The 16,212-nt window shown below is 32.3% G+C and overlaps 1 long non-coding RNA gene across 1 annotated transcript; it reads left to right on the top strand.

Moving 5' to 3' along the window:
* Positions 1-322: 322 nt before the first annotated feature.
* On the top strand, positions 323-3,575 carry LOC129904294 (uncharacterized). The gene is made up of 4 exons (XR_008770414.1): positions 323-377; positions 584-657; positions 2,527-2,692; positions 3,326-3,575. It is a non-coding gene; the product is annotated as an uncharacterized LOC129904294 (long non-coding RNA).
* The last annotated feature ends 12,637 nt before the right edge of the window (positions 3,576-16,212 follow it).

The raw sequence follows: 16,212 nt of genomic DNA on the forward strand, positions 1-16,212 counted from the left end.
CGATTCGGTTTAGTTCGGTTTCTTTATGGGTAACACCAAATCAAACCAAATGTTATCGATTTTTAAAAATCTAAAACCAAACCAAACCAAACTGAGTCAATTTTTGGTTTATTAAATCGGTTTGACTTGGTTTATAGGTTCAGATTGATTTTTTGGTCTCGTTCGAACACCCTTACGTGTATACATAAGATACCCCATACATCATCTCTCTCATTTTCCTTGACAGTTTCGCAAATCCGCCACCCAAAAGGTAACTTCTTTCTTCTCTCTCCATCTCTGAGATTTCATAGACTCCCTTATTATTGACTTTAATTCATATTTTTTTGCCAAATTTAATCCAAATAAAGGCTATTACAATCGAATTCGGATTTTTAGGGGTATGTTTTCTCTTACTTTGATTTTTCCTTCCTTCTTTACAATCAATCTCTCATTTCCCGCTCAAACAGTTAAATTAGAATTCAAAAAATTTAGCTATAAATACATGATATCGATTATCAAAAAAAAAGGGAGAACAGATAGAAAGTTTTTTTTAGGTTCGAATCCCCTATTATTACTAAGTATTCTCACAATTCTTAAACATCAGTTAATCTCAAAAGACAATTGGTGTGGAAGTTCATTCTCTTCGCTCGTGGTCTCCAGTTCGCTGCCCAAAAGAAGGTAATATCTCCAGTTTTTAGATATACAATTCATCCTAGAAATAATGTATTAAGTTTATTTTGGCTCTGTTTATGAGATTATTGTGCCATTCTAGATATTTATTTTATTTTTGTTGAAAAAAATAAGTTTGTTTGAATCTCTGAAATAATATATGTCATTCATCATGGTGTTTAACTTCGGAAGATGAGAAAGTATTAATATCGTTTCTGACTTAGTCAATATGAAATGGTCTTGCTATCCCTTAAATTCTGTTTTGGAGTAGTTTGAATAGTTCTCCATACCTATAGTATGTCAACCATGAAATACGTTCATTATCTTGTTTGGACTTTCTAACATGGTTGTATGTCAATGTTAGCTTACTATTGTGTATCTTGAATTGGTTAATCATCTCTCAATTTAAGACTTTTTTCCCCTCACTGTCTCATTTTGGATTAGCTGATTCATCTTCTCTTAGTGATTAGTCTTTCAACATTGGTTCTATGACCATATTTTAAATGTAATTGCTTAATTTCTTTCTCACGAACATTAACGAGAATGTGGGTTTGTTGTGGTTATTTTTCTTGGTTGATTCATGAAAGCTTCCGTTAACATAAGGGTCAAAAGAACAGTTATTTTGTTTTGTCACTTTAGAATTAGGCTCCCTTCTGTGTTATCATTTGCTCATGTCTATCTTCGGGATAGAATCATAACAATTCTAGTAGAAGCATGATTAAGGTGTACTCCTTTAGTATTCTGGTCATGTTTATTTCTTTTGTCCATAGAATGTGATGTCCATGGGATGGTATACCAAGGATGATTGATGATGTGTTAGAATGAGCAATACAGTGAGAGCTTAGAGTTCCTTAAATTGGTTCACTAATTAGAGTTCCTTAAATTGATTCATTATTGTCTGCCTTAAAGTATCCTTGTCAAATCCCTCTATATTGTGTGTATTCAATTAATATTGTAGTTAATATTCTGCTTACCCCTCTATAAGGTGAACAATTATGCTAGTATTACTCACTATCTCAGTAGATTTGCTTGAATATTACATGTATCTCACATTGTAAAGCCTATGTTTTGATTTTGAAATATCGTGTCATGATTTCATTGATCCATTTGTTTATCGATTCTTTAGTTTAGCTCGGCAAAATTGATTCTAATCCTTATCATTTTGTTTATACATGACCTCCCTTGGATTGAGTCCTTGGACTCCGCTTTTTTACATCCTTGCATTTTAGTTGAGTTCAAACCTAACAGATCTCCGTCGAGTTAACCTCATCTAGAAAGGAAGCTAGTGAACAAGTTTATGAAAGTAAATATACAGGGATATATTTGCCGGATACATGAAAAAAAATTATATACACCTTGCATATATCAGTATACATGTTGATATACATGGAAACAGGCCACTGGCCCAAAAATGAGGCAACCACAACTATGTTAGAAATTAGGGAAAATTACCTAACTATACACCTTATATTACTATATTTACTATTATTCCCTACCATTTATAAAAATCTCAAAAATTCTTCTTTTTTTAATTCTCTCTCCAACTCACTGATACATCCCATTCCTTCTCCCCAACTATCCTAAATTCACGCCTAATTTGAAGCTCCATATACATCGGTTTCTTTTTGAATTTCAATTCATATTTTTCTGAAATTCAAATTTCTAAATAAGGTAATTCAATTTCTTCCTTCTCTAGAATCTCTCTTCAATTCCATCTCCTTCGATTTTCCATTGATTTCAACTATATGTTTTTGTTGATTTTAATCTTCTATTCACTGATACATATGGAATCATATCCATCATTTAGTGTTGGTCTCACATAATTAAATCAAAATAAAAAAATTCTTGTTTCATCGGAGTCTGATTCTTCTGGTGAAGGGTATAAAGAGATTAGATCCAAGCATCTCAACGATCCATTAATTATGGATACTTTACATGCAAAATCGAAATCTCAAATTGCAAAGTCGAAATTTATAGTTCAGCAATCACCTCAAAAAGCAGAGGAGAAAGTCGAAGGTGTACAACACGACCTAATCTTCCAAAGGTATGAATTATTCAAATATATCAGACCTTAATGCAGCGAATAAATGCATCAGACTATATGTATCAGATATCTTTTAACCATATCTGATATAGTCTATATGTATCAGATTTCTTTTCTTGTATTTTTAAGTGTTGATAAACATTTCATATGTTGATACATAAGGTTCTAATAAGGTTTTTGCTATTATGTACATGACACATAAGGTCTTCAGTATTTTACGATTTTTCTGATACATAAGGTTTAATACTTGATACATAAATTTTTCTGATACATAAGGTTTAATGCTTGATACATAATTTTTTCTGTTACATAAGGTTTAATGCTTGATACATAAATTTTTCTGATACATAAGGTTTAATGCTTGATACATAAATTTTTCTGATACATAAGGTTTAATGCTTGATCCATAAATTTTTCTGATACATAAGGTTTAATGCTTGATACATAAATTTTTCTGATACATAAGATTTAATGCTTGATACATAAATTTTTTTGATACATAAGGTTTAATACTTGATACATAAATTTTTAGATACATAAGGTCACTTTTGTATCATATATTTTAATGTATCAGATCAGATGTACAATGTATCAAGTTCAAGTTGTATTTAATCATTTTTTATGTCAATGCAGGGACTGAAGTATGGCCAAGGATGGTTATGTTAGCAAAAATGACGATCCAAAAAAACTTTAGAGAGATTTCATCTCTCCTAGTCAAGGAGAACCGATTGACGTCGAGTAGTTTTTTTTTGAATTTTGTAGTAGTAGAATGTACAATTTTATTTTTGCACCAATAGTAAACATTTTTTTTGGTTATTCAACAATTTAGCAGACTTTTATCAGATTCTCATGTATCAAACTCGAATTTAAGATGAAAATTTATTTATCAGATTCTCATGTATCAAACTTTACTGCTTCTGATACATCTACAACCTATATCAATACAAGATGTTATGTATCAACCACAATTCAGTTGAAAACTAACACAACAATCTTCAATGTATCAACCCTTAATCTGTCGAATATGTCGAATGGTTATGTATTAGTTATTCTCATGTATCAAACTCAAATATAAGATGGAAGTTTATGTATCAGATTTTCATGTATCAAGCTTTACTGCTTCTAATATAGTCTATATGTATCAGATTTCTTTTCTTGTATTTTTAAGTGTTGATAGACATTTCATATGTTGATACATAAGGTTCTAATAAGGTTTTTGCTATTATGTACATGACACATAAGGTCTTCAGCTTTTTACGATTTTTCTGATACATAAGGTTTAATGCTTGATACATAGATTTTTCTGATACATAAGGTTTAATGCTTGATACATAAATTTTTCTGATACATAAGGTTTAATGCTTGATACATAAAATTTTCTGATACATAAGGTTTAACGCTAGATACATAATTTTTTCTGATACATAAGGTTTAATGCTTGATCCATAAATTTTTCTGATACATAAGGTTTAACGCTTGATACATAAATTTTTCTGATACATAAGGTTTAACGCTTGATACATAAATTTTTCTGATACATAATGTTTAACGCTTGATACATAAATTTTTCTGATACATAAGATTTAATGCTTGATACATAAATTTTTCTGATACATAAGATTTAATGCTTGATACATAAATTTTTCTGATACATAAGGTCACTTTTGTATCATATATTCTAATGTATCAAACTCCTATGCTCTGTTTTTTGAATTTCAGAAAACGTGACCCAACACTCATTAAATGTGAAGCTGCAACAGAGATAAGCATTAAGCAGGAGCTTTTGTTCTCCATTCAGTTATATATCCAAGCATCGGAAGGGGAAATTAAATAGGATTCCTCTTCATCGTCTTCCATCGGCGAGACAGTCACCTCCGCCGCCATTCCGCCAATAATCCTATGCTCTGTTTTTTAATTTTTTTCAAGTCCCTCATAACTGTTACGCTTTGTATGGGTTAATTCCCTTATTTAGCTGAGTAATTGATTGAAAGAAGGAAACTTAACTTGATTTAAGTTATCTTTCCATAAATAAATCAACAACATTAATTATTATGTACACAAAATGTGATGTATCAGAAACACCACTAATGTATCAGAAATCTGAGAAAAATCAGGAAAATCGGGTAATTTAAGAAAAAGTAGGGATAAGTTGTAATTGGACTTTTTCACTATGGGATTTAGGTAAAGTACCCAAGAAATTATGACAGGTCCAAGATTGGGCCTATTAAGCCCAATAGTTTGAATTGGGGCAAGAGACCTAAATTTATTATGAAAAAATTATCAGGGAGAACACTTTTTAATAAATAATTACTGATTTTAGCAATACTTTTATTTATTACCATATATAATAATACATAACAATATTATGATATATCTTCCATGTGTTGAAAGTGAATTATGCATGCAATATAAATGTATTATAAAAGTTATAAAATATATCATACTTGTTTGGTAAGAAATTGACACGATGTATTATAAGTGGATTAAAGTGTAATAAATATATTATCCATGAATAAAACTTGTATTAGATGAGTTTTATAAATTATTATCGCTAATATGTATTAAAGTTGAATTAAAACTGTACTATAAATGTATTATAAGTGTCCAGTGAAAAAAAATATTATTGTTATAAATAGTAAATATTTTTTTAATATAGTATATTTATGTAAAATTTTCATTTATTATTTGTTCTATTTAATTGCTTATTCTTATTATATATTAGCAAACTTTAACCCTAATTTTAGATTAATCTAATTAATTCCCTAAAAAGAAAATCGACTTTCTTTTATGTGGTTCATATGTTTAAAAGATTTTATCAATTCTTTATTTTTTATTTGTTCAAATGTTTTGGTCCATTTTTTACTTGTTTAAAAATTTGTTTCAAGTTATTATCTTCTTTTATAAAAAAAAATGATTCAAGAGTTTTTCTACTTATCATATTTTAGTCAAATTTTAATCACTCTTAATTTACTTAAAATATTTTGAGTTTATTGCTTTTCTTCAAATAATTTTAATTTTTTCTTTTTTTTACTTAGTCAATTTCGATAAAGTTTTACTGTCTTTATAAATTATTCTAAGTATTAAGTTAGTATTTATTTTAAATAATTTAAATGTATTTATTATTTTCAATTAATATTTTCTAAGGTTAGTCAAATATTTTTCAAATCGTCGGACAACCACGCGTTAGCGGCTACTTTGAGTGCTAACACCTTCTCAAAGTGGAAATTTGAACCCTTACCTTTTTCTCTAATTTTTTAAGGCTTAATTTGTTAAAGTCTTTTAAATTAAGTTTTTTTAATTTTTTTTAAAAAATTAAGTGATGACTCTTTTTCTAAAATTGAATTTTTTCCTTAAAAGTTGAAATTAATTTTAAATCGTGTTTTCAACGCACAACATTAATTTATTGCTTTCAAATTTTCAAAACATTATGTACCTAAATGTAAATAGATGCAGAAATCTATAATCATTAAGTGTCATTTGGTTTGATGACAAATTATGTTGCGATTAGTTATTTTGAAATCAATTATGCTAGAATTAGTTATCCTAGTATTATTTTCTGTGAATGTTTTATTTGTTGTATTAAAATTAATATGCGTTGCATAATAAACTAATGTCTCCTCTACCCTCGAGGGAGGTCACCCCAAACATTAATGGAACAGTAACAAGAACAAGATCCAGCAATGTGAAGCATGATATGGCAACGAAGAGTGATCTAATGGTACATGTAAATGATAATACTGAGAGTATTGAGATAATAATCAAAACTGCACAAAGAAAGCTAGAGCTGAATGAAGAACCTAAACTAAATGGACTATTTTTTGATACAAATACGTTATCAGCTAAGGGACTTAGTTATGTAGCTCCGACTATGAAAAATGGGGAAAAGGTTGTTGAGCTGAATAAAGAGGAGGTGGATAGAGCTACGGAGGAGTGAAAGCAAGCACTGATCCTATATGCTGTTGGAGATTCACCTACCATAGATGTTGTGGAAAGATACATTGCTCATCAAGTGAATACTGTAAGTAAGACAAAAGTGTATTACTATAATGATGGATACTTCCTAGCCCAATTTTCTAATTTGAATGATAGGAATGAGTTCCTCTATTCAAGACCTCATATAATGAACAATTGACCTATTATTGTGAAGCTATGGAGCCCTGACTCTGATTTTAACAAAGAAACTCTACAAACAGTCCCTATTTGAGTGAAATACCCAATTACTTGTCTCTAAATTATTGGAGTATGAATTCACTAAGTCAAATTAGTAGTGGATTAAGAGTGCCTCTATATGTTGATGAATGCACTACTAAAGTGGACAGGATGTCATTTGCCCATGTACTTTTTGAAATAAATATTGCTAGAGAACTACCAAAGAAGCTAAAAGTGGAAGATCCTAATAAGGGGTATTTGACCAAGTTGTGCAGTATGAATGGGTGTCAGAATATTGTGAGAAATGTATGCAAGTGGGGCATAAATGCCAGGATAAGGAGGGGATTCGATCACCAACACCACCAAAAAAAGTGAACAAATGGATGCAGAAGTATGATCAAAGTAACAAAGGGAAGAAGGTGACATAAGAGACAGAAGGGCTGAAAGATATGCCTATAGCAGAACAATGAAAGCAGGTTCCACAAAAATTAGCAGATAAGACTACTCCTAAGCAACAGACCAATGCTCTAGTGCAAAATGAGTTTGATAATTTTTAAATGTATGAATTTGGCTCTACAAGTGGTGAAGAAGGACAATGTATGCAAAAGGATGGAGTAAGGAATGAACTAAACACTAGTTAATATGCAGCTAATTACTTGAAATACTAGAAGAATAAACAAACTTCATAAACAAAACGATTTAAAGCTATTTATGAAGGAGAATAAAGTTAGCATCATTACAATCTTAGAACATAAAGTAAACATAGAGATGACAAATAAAGTGATTCAAAAACTAACTCCAAGATGAAAGTATGAGGAGAACTATGGATTCACTAACAAGGATAGGATTTGAGTGGTTTGGGATCCTTAATATGTAGAATGCAACATGGGAAGGAAATCTGATCAATATATTCAAGCAAGTGTGAGAGTAAAAGGAAGTGATTTGGATTTTGTGTTTGTGGCATTATATGAATTACATACAATGCATGATAGACAGAAAATGTGGGAAAATCTGAGGAACATGGTTGCAAATACTAAGGATCCTATGTTGTGTCTAGGGGACTATAACGAAATAGTGCAAGCAGACAGATCACAAGGCTGGCCAGTGCAGGATATAAAATTAAAGACTTTAATAAATTTTTGATTGATGTTGAGATGACTGAACTAAAAACAGTTGGAGGTTCTTACACCTGGAAAAATAAACACACTTATAGTAGAATAGATAGGACTATAGTAAATGCTGACTGGATGCTTCATATGCCCATCATGGAGGTTAAAATTTTAAGACCAGGGATATTAGATCATACACCTCTGAGCTTGACTCTGGATAACTCTAGAAATAATGCAAATAGAGCATTCAAGTTTTTTAACTGTATTACAGATCATCCAGATTTTATCAAACTAGTATAGCAAGCTTGGCAAGGACATAATAAATGAGACATGAAGACAATCTAGTCGAAATTCAAAAAAGTAAAAACTGATCTTAAAGCTTTGAACAATACTAAGTTTAGAAAGGTGAATGACGGAATACAACACCTTAGGGAACAACTCAAACAAGTACAAACTGCTATGATTGACCACAATATGGTGTATACTAATAGGGAACAAGAGAGGGAACTAAGAAAGCAATTGGAGAAGTGAAATTTGGTTGAGAAGAGTGCTATGAAGCAGAAGTCAAAGGTGCAATGGTTAAGGCTTGGTGATGCTTATACATATTACTTCTTTGCACATATAAAAATTAGAGTAGCACATAACTAGCCTCATCACTCCTGAAGGCACTACTGTGAACTCTAAAGAAGATATAGAAAATGAGGTAGTTAGGTTCTATCAAGGCTTGCTTGGACAAACTTCTTTTTGTTTACCAAGTGTGGACACTGACATAATGAAGATGGGTGACATGCTTAATAGAGATCAGTAAATTCAGTTAGCAGCTCTAGTTATAAGGAGGGAAGTAGAACAAGCTTAACAAAGTATTAGTGACCAGAAAGCTTAAGGGAAGGATAGACTAAATGCTGTGTTTTTTAAAAGAGCATGGCCAGTAGTGGGAGAGGAAATTACACATGTTGTGCTAAAGTTCTTTGAAACTGGGGAGATATATCAACCTATCAACTATACTGCAGTAACTCTCGTTCCTATGGTGAAGAACCCAACTAGAGTAAGTGAATTCAGGAAAATCTCATGTTGTTCAACAATATATAAAGCTATATCCAAAGTAATCACTGCTATGCTGAAGTTAGTTATGGAAAGTTTGGTGGACTCAACTCAATCAGCTTTTGTACTAGGTAGAGCTTTAAGTGATAATGTGATACTGATTCATGAAATTGTAAAAGGGAATGAGAGACAGAGGATCTCTAAAAGAAGTATGGTAAAGGTTGACATGAAAAAAGCTTATGATTCTATGGAATAGACATTCCTGGAACAAATATTGTTGGAACTCAAAATGCCCAATAGATTAATCAAATGGATAAGGTAATGTGTCACAACATTAACTTATTTAATTTAGCTGAATGGGCATAGTACAATACCATTAGGAATAAGAAAATAAGTAAGAAAAGGAGATCCAATGTCTCATTACTTGTTTGTATTAGCTATGGATTACTTGACAAGAAGCTTGAAGAGTTTGCAGATAAATCCTGATTTCCATTATCATCCTAGAAGCAAAAGCAGAAGTGTAACACCCCTCAAAATGCTCACAAATGCCTTGGAAATAGTCCTCTTAAGTAATGCATTATCCTTAATTATTTTGGAAAATCCGAGTTCGAAATATCGATTAGGGGGTCAAAACCTACAGGAAAATGGTCTCGGAGGATTTTTAGGACCCGTATATCGAAGATAGATTTTTGAAGAAATTCACGAAATATTAGGATCCACGACAGGTCCGCGTCGTGAATCTGAAAGAGTTTTCTGGTCGAGTTGAGTTTTTTTAAAGGGTGTTTTAGACCTTTCCCAAATTATTAGTCATGAACCTAGATATTTTTAGGGCCTAATCCGACTCTATAAATTCACCTAAACACCTAATTCTATTCATTCTTCTACAATTCATCTATCAAATATTTCTCTCTCTACAAAAAGGCTCTCAAGGGTTTCCATTGAAGAATTTAAGTAAATTCACTCAAGCTCTCCATCAAAACTCTCAAGTTCTTCCACATTAATTGGTGTTCTCACTTAAGATATGCGGGTATTAATTCATGGATTCTTTCATCCATGAAGCCCAATCAATTTCTCAAGATTTTCTATCAAATTAAAGTATGGTATTTTATGAGTTTTATGATCTCTATTCCTATTGCATGAATTATGATTTAAAGTATGATCATTAGTCTATTTTGATATAAATTGATGGTTATTGCATTGAATTAAAGTGTTTTCTCATGAATTCTCCTATTTTGATTTTTAGGGTTCATGATGTAAAATATGAATATTTTTAATTATACTTCCTAATGATATTATCTATATGAATTATGTATGGACTGATACAAAGTTTATGATCATACATGTTTTAAGTCAATTTCATGATTTTTAAATTAATTGATTATGCATTCATGTCTTACCCTAATTCCAAGTATAAGCTATGATCATGAATTTCCAAGTATGAATTATGATTATGTATTTCAACTATGATCATGGACTATAAGTATGTTTTGAATGACGATTTTCATGAAAATTATGAAAAGGGCGACTTAGGGTCCAATGTGGAGCCTTAAGGCCTAATGATATGAACTACGTATGTATGATTTGTAATGTGGAAGGACAATACCTGCATTGCACTTATGTTATGAAAATGAGCTACTCTATGATTTCAAATTTATGATTTCAAATCTATGATCATGACTATGATATATGTCAATTATGATTTTTATGCTATGTATATATTTCGTGGAATTTGACTTAGCACCGAGGGGACTTGAGGTGGGGGCCCTACCAAAAGCCCTAGTAGCAACCTCATATCTCTTGAACTACGTGTCACCATATGAACAAAAGAATTAGAGGCGAATACCCAAATCTCTAAGAGGTGAGTACCCAAAATATCAAGGCTTGGAGGTGAGTACCCAAGTCTAAGAACTAGGGGTGAGTACCCAATTCACACGACCGCTTAGTGGATCCACGTAGGCATGTAGGAGTCTACCTTGGCAAGTAGTCTCCCCCTTTCCTTCGATGTAAGGGTAACATTGGGATTCTATGTTATAGCTCACATGGTCTTATTGTTGGTTATGGTTCCTATCCCACATATGTATGATCTCTTAAGTATGATATGATTTTGAATTTATGCTTTTAAATGCTTTGGTCAATATGATTTTCCTCATGACTTTACTTATTCCATCTTATCATGTGTTTTACTTGACCTTTGCATTCCATAATTTACATCGCACGTCACGCCCTCATACTTAGTATATTCCAACGTACTAATGCATACTTTTTCCCTACATTGTCTCATAATGTAGGGGTTGAGGTTAAAGATTATACTCATCTACGTGGCTAATTAAGCTTTTCTATCCGACTGTGTTGTGGTGAGTCCTCATTGATCAGGGACTGATTTTCAAGTTGGTTACTGTTTTCTTTTCAAAAGACTTTTATTTACGTTATATATTGAGGGTGAGCTAGGGACATGTCTTAGCCCCTGCTCATACTCATATTTAGAGGCATCTAGTTGGATATATGTTTGAGTCTATGTTGTCATAAGACATTTTCAGATTTCTATTCATGTTTTAGATTCTCTTATGATGTTTCCACTTTTATATCTTACCTTATGTATGCTTATGATATGTACAAGAGGCTTGTTTAGAGCCTTTCAGGGTTTCTATTGCCGTGTTATGACTAAGCCTTAGGTCGGGTCGTGACAAACTTGGTATCAGAGCACAAGGTTTTTCAAGTGTCCTAGGGTGTCCAACATGCCGCATCAAGTAGAGTCTTATTCATGGATGTGAAGCGTGCCACACTTATAAGTAGGAGGCTATGAGGCATTTTAGGAATTCTCACTTCTTTCATGATCCATGTCGTGCTATAGAGTTTACCGTAAGACTTCTTTTCCCTAATAGTCTTTCTTTGCAATTTTCAGAAAGATGGCTCCAAGAAGACCACCGTCGCCAAGGAAAGACAATGCTAATGAAGACCAAGCTCCCCCGGCTCCTCAAGACAATGGTCTTTTACCGGACTAAGTGACTAATGCAGAGTTCCGAACCGCCATTACTATGCTAGCCCAAGTAGTGACCAACCAAGGGGTTCCGACTTTTCCTAATGTTCCTACTCTGGCCTCAAGAGTAAGGGACTTTTCATGGATGAATCCTCTAGAGTTGTATGGCTCAAAGGTTGATGAGGATCCTCAAGAGTTCATTGATGAGTTCTACAAGATAGTCCTCATTGATCGGAGACTGGTTTTCAAGTTGGTTACTGTTTTCTTTTCAAAAGACTTTTGTTTTTGTTGTATATTGAGGGTGAGCTAGGGAAATGTCTTATCCCCCGCCCATACTCATGTTTAGAGGCATCTAGTTGGACATATGTTTGAGTCTATGTTGTCATATGACATTTTCAGATTTCTATTCATGTTTTAGACTCTCTTATGATGTTTCCGCTTTTATATTTTACCTTATGTATGCTTATGATATGTATAAGAGGCTTGGTTGGAGTTCTTCAGGGTTTTGATCACCATGTTATGACTAGGCCCTAAGTTGGGTCATGACAAAAAGATAGTGCAGTTGAGCTTTGCTGATGACTTATTGATGTTCTATAGAGGAAATATCAAGTCAGTGAAGAGTTTATACCAGTGTTTCCAAGTATTCTCTAAGGCATTAGGACTGGTTGCAAATTCAAAAAAGAGTAGTGTTTACTTTGGAGGAGTTAAGCACTAGATATCAGAGGATATTTTAGAGGAGCTTCAGTTTGTGAAAGGTGAGATCCCATTTAGATAGTGAGGAGTTCCTTTGATCACTAAGAGAGTGTCCATTCTACAGTGATAGTACAGTGCTGACCACTCCTAGATAAAAATGCTAGGAAGGATCACTAGTTGGACCACTAAGTTTTTCTCATATGCAAGTAGAGCCCAACTTATTAAGAATGTACTGTATACTATCCAAATATTTTGATCTCAAATATTTTCACTTCCTAAGAAGATTGTTTAGACAATAGAAGCAATGTGCAGAAGGTTTCTATGGATAGGTAACATTGATACCTCAAGAAAGGCTCTAATAGCATGGGATAAGTTGTGATAGCCTAAGGCAAGTGATGGCGTGAACTTTATTGACATGCATACATGGAACAAAGCTGCTATTGGGAAGTTGTTGTGGAACCTCTACAAAAAGAAAGACAAGCTATGGGTAGCATAGATCCACAATTACTATGGGAAAAATGGTGTGTGGAACATACAAGTGAAACAAGCTTCTTGGATAGTTCGGAGAATTCTAAAGGCTTATCAACATCTTTAAGAGGCTGGATACAATAAGGCATGTTTACAACGCATGGACAAGTTGTAACGATCTGTTCCCTTCAATAGAAATAGGCCAATGGGGAAGGATTTTGGACCAGAAAACTTCGAGTAGTAACTTCAAAAAAAATTAGCCTAGACCAGACTAGGATGAATTCTGAGTCATGTGAAGTCTAGGGTGACCTGGTGGATAGTGAGAGATCGAATCTTTAATTTATTTGAATAAGCTGATTTCCAAGAGGATACAAAATATTTACGGCTTCACAAAATTGCATTCGGGTGAGTAAATCTCCTGAAATCAAATTTGGCATGAAGGTTATACTTTAATACGTCTTGAAAAGGGTATGTTATAAAATGGGAGACTTGGAGACTCTTTACGAGCTCTCTATCTCTACCTATCCTGCCAGAGTGGGATTACTACTGAAAGGTGGGTGTTGTATTTGTGAGATTAACTGTTGAAAGTCATGTGATTGTTGTAGGTTTCTAATTTTGTTTTGCTAAAAGTGTCGTGATGTATAGTCATGTCAGTCGCTTGAGGACAAACAACAGTTTTAAGTTGAGAGTGTTGATATGTTGTGATTTTACAAGATTTTGGATGCTTAAAACTTAGAATTTGTATAAGTTTTTAGCGCTTGTTAGTAGATTTGATGTGTTTTTTTAGATATTTTACATTTAAATAGGATTCGGAAGCTAAGTACAGAATAGAAATGGATGTTCAGTCATTTTTAGATTTTGCAAGGACATTCTATGAGTCGTGGTTTGAATCACGAGCCATAGATGACTTCGTAGATGAGATACAAAGAGTATACTAAAAAGTCTGATTTTCATTAAGTGGAAGTCACGATCTGTAAAAAATCCACAATTCAAACATGGAGATCATTGATGAGAATCAGAGGTATGCAAAAATGTCTAAGTTTTATGAGTCGTAAAAGTGTTCACGGATTGTAAAAAGAGACCATAGTTGAAATATGGTAGGTGTGCAAAAGAGATCTGACCTACGAGTGAGGACCATGAGCAGTAGATGCTTCCACGGACCGTAATTCTTGTCAGTAAAAAATGTCCTGTAGCTAAACACTTTATTGATTTTCACGAGATAGTTCCACGACCCGTAGAAACTGCGGAAATATATTTTCCTTGTTTGTTTAGAAGAAGTTTGGGATAGATTTTTAATATTAATAGATACTTTTCCTAGGTTTTCTTTTACATTTTACACTCATTTTCTGGTTTGAAACTTAAGGAAAAGCAAGTACTTTACTTTGTTCTTGGATTTTGAGAGTAATCATAACTTTGATTCTTGGCTTTTGACTTTGAGTTATAATTCAAGATTTTGATTTTTTACTATTTATTTTGTAAGTGTATGATTATGCATTATTCATTAATCATTGATTGTTATCATACAATTATGAGTAAGGAACCATGAAGAATTAACAAAGTAGACCTAATATTTAGTAATTCTTGAATGGTATGCATGCATGTATTATTTTTCCCTTCATATTGATTGCTTTTTAACGAGTGCAAATGTTAGAACTCATCTTATTCTTACTTGATGGACCGAAAGGGTAACAAATGAGAAAAGAGATTATACAATGAAAATTTGAGGCTATCAACCTTTATCTAATAGCTTGATCTTGTCCGAAAATAGTTAATTTGGGATCAAAGGTAAGGATTAGTAAAGCAAACACCCATAGACGATCCAAGTTGCATGGTGATATCCATCTATTTAGAGGACTAACCACTTAGGTGAACTTAATTTACCGATCTTGCATGCTACACACCAGAATAATTTACTAGTATATGGTCTTACTATGCTATGAACTCATGGGGATCACAAAACCCTAGTTTTATCTCTCATTGGTTGGAAACATATTATTTGTTACTCTGTTACTTGTTTACCTTCGAATAACATAAAGATTGATTGTTACACAACTTTCTCGCTTTTTGAAAATAATAAGACCAAGAGCGCATATAACCACAATTTACTTGGGCTCAAACCATATTCCTCGTGGAATTAACCCTAATGTTCGTTAGGTTATATATTTGAACAACGATCGCTTTATACTTTTTTTTGGAGGTGTAATTTGGATGTATCAGATATCACACGATGATTAGTGTTTGCAAGTCGCAAACATATTAGGTGTAATTTGGATGTATCAAATATCACACGATGCATCAGTGTTTGCAAGTCGCAAACGTATTTTAAGTTACACGATATTTAATTATTATAGACTATAATTTCATTATCAATTTACTATCGTGTTTAATTAATGATAATTTTCTTTTCGAAAAGCTAATTAAATACCTATAAGTATATTTAAGATTGTAATATTGGGTCCTTTCATTTTTTTTGGTTTTTCATCCGATATCTGATAATTCAAATTCGAGACTTGTAGTTAAGAAATGAATAATCTCATCCAATACACCCTATTGTAATATTGGGTCCTTTCATTATATAGTAGTTACAATGGAGATTTTAATTAAAAGAGACTTTTGAGTTATCTATTTGAGGATATAGGACACAAGTTTTAAAAATTGGGTAAAAGGGACTCTAGTATAATTAGGTATTAATGGGTTATGCTAATTTAAAAAAGAATATTTTTATACACTCCAAAATTTTGCTATTTACAAATAGGTCTAATATATAAGAGAGTTGTAAAAAACACCTAAACAACTTAGGGTTGTTTAAATATCTTCTGATTGTTTGAACTAAACAACTTTTGGTTGTTTAAACAACTTCTGGTTGTTTGAACTAAACAACTTAGGGTTGTTTAAATATCTTCTGATTGTTTGAATTAAACAACTTTTGGTTGTTTAAATAATTTTTGGTTGTTTAAACAACTTCTGTTGTTTGAACTAAACAATTTAGGGTTGTTTAAATATCTTTTGGTTGTTTGAACTAAACAACTTTTGGTTGTTTAAATATCTTCTTGGTTGCTTGAACAACTCATGTTTATATAAAC

Source organism: Solanum dulcamara, chromosome 9 (assembly GCF_947179165.1).
Source record: "Solanum dulcamara chromosome 9, daSolDulc1.2, whole genome shotgun sequence".
NCBI lineage: Eukaryota > Viridiplantae > Streptophyta > Magnoliopsida > Solanales > Solanaceae > Solanum > Solanum dulcamara.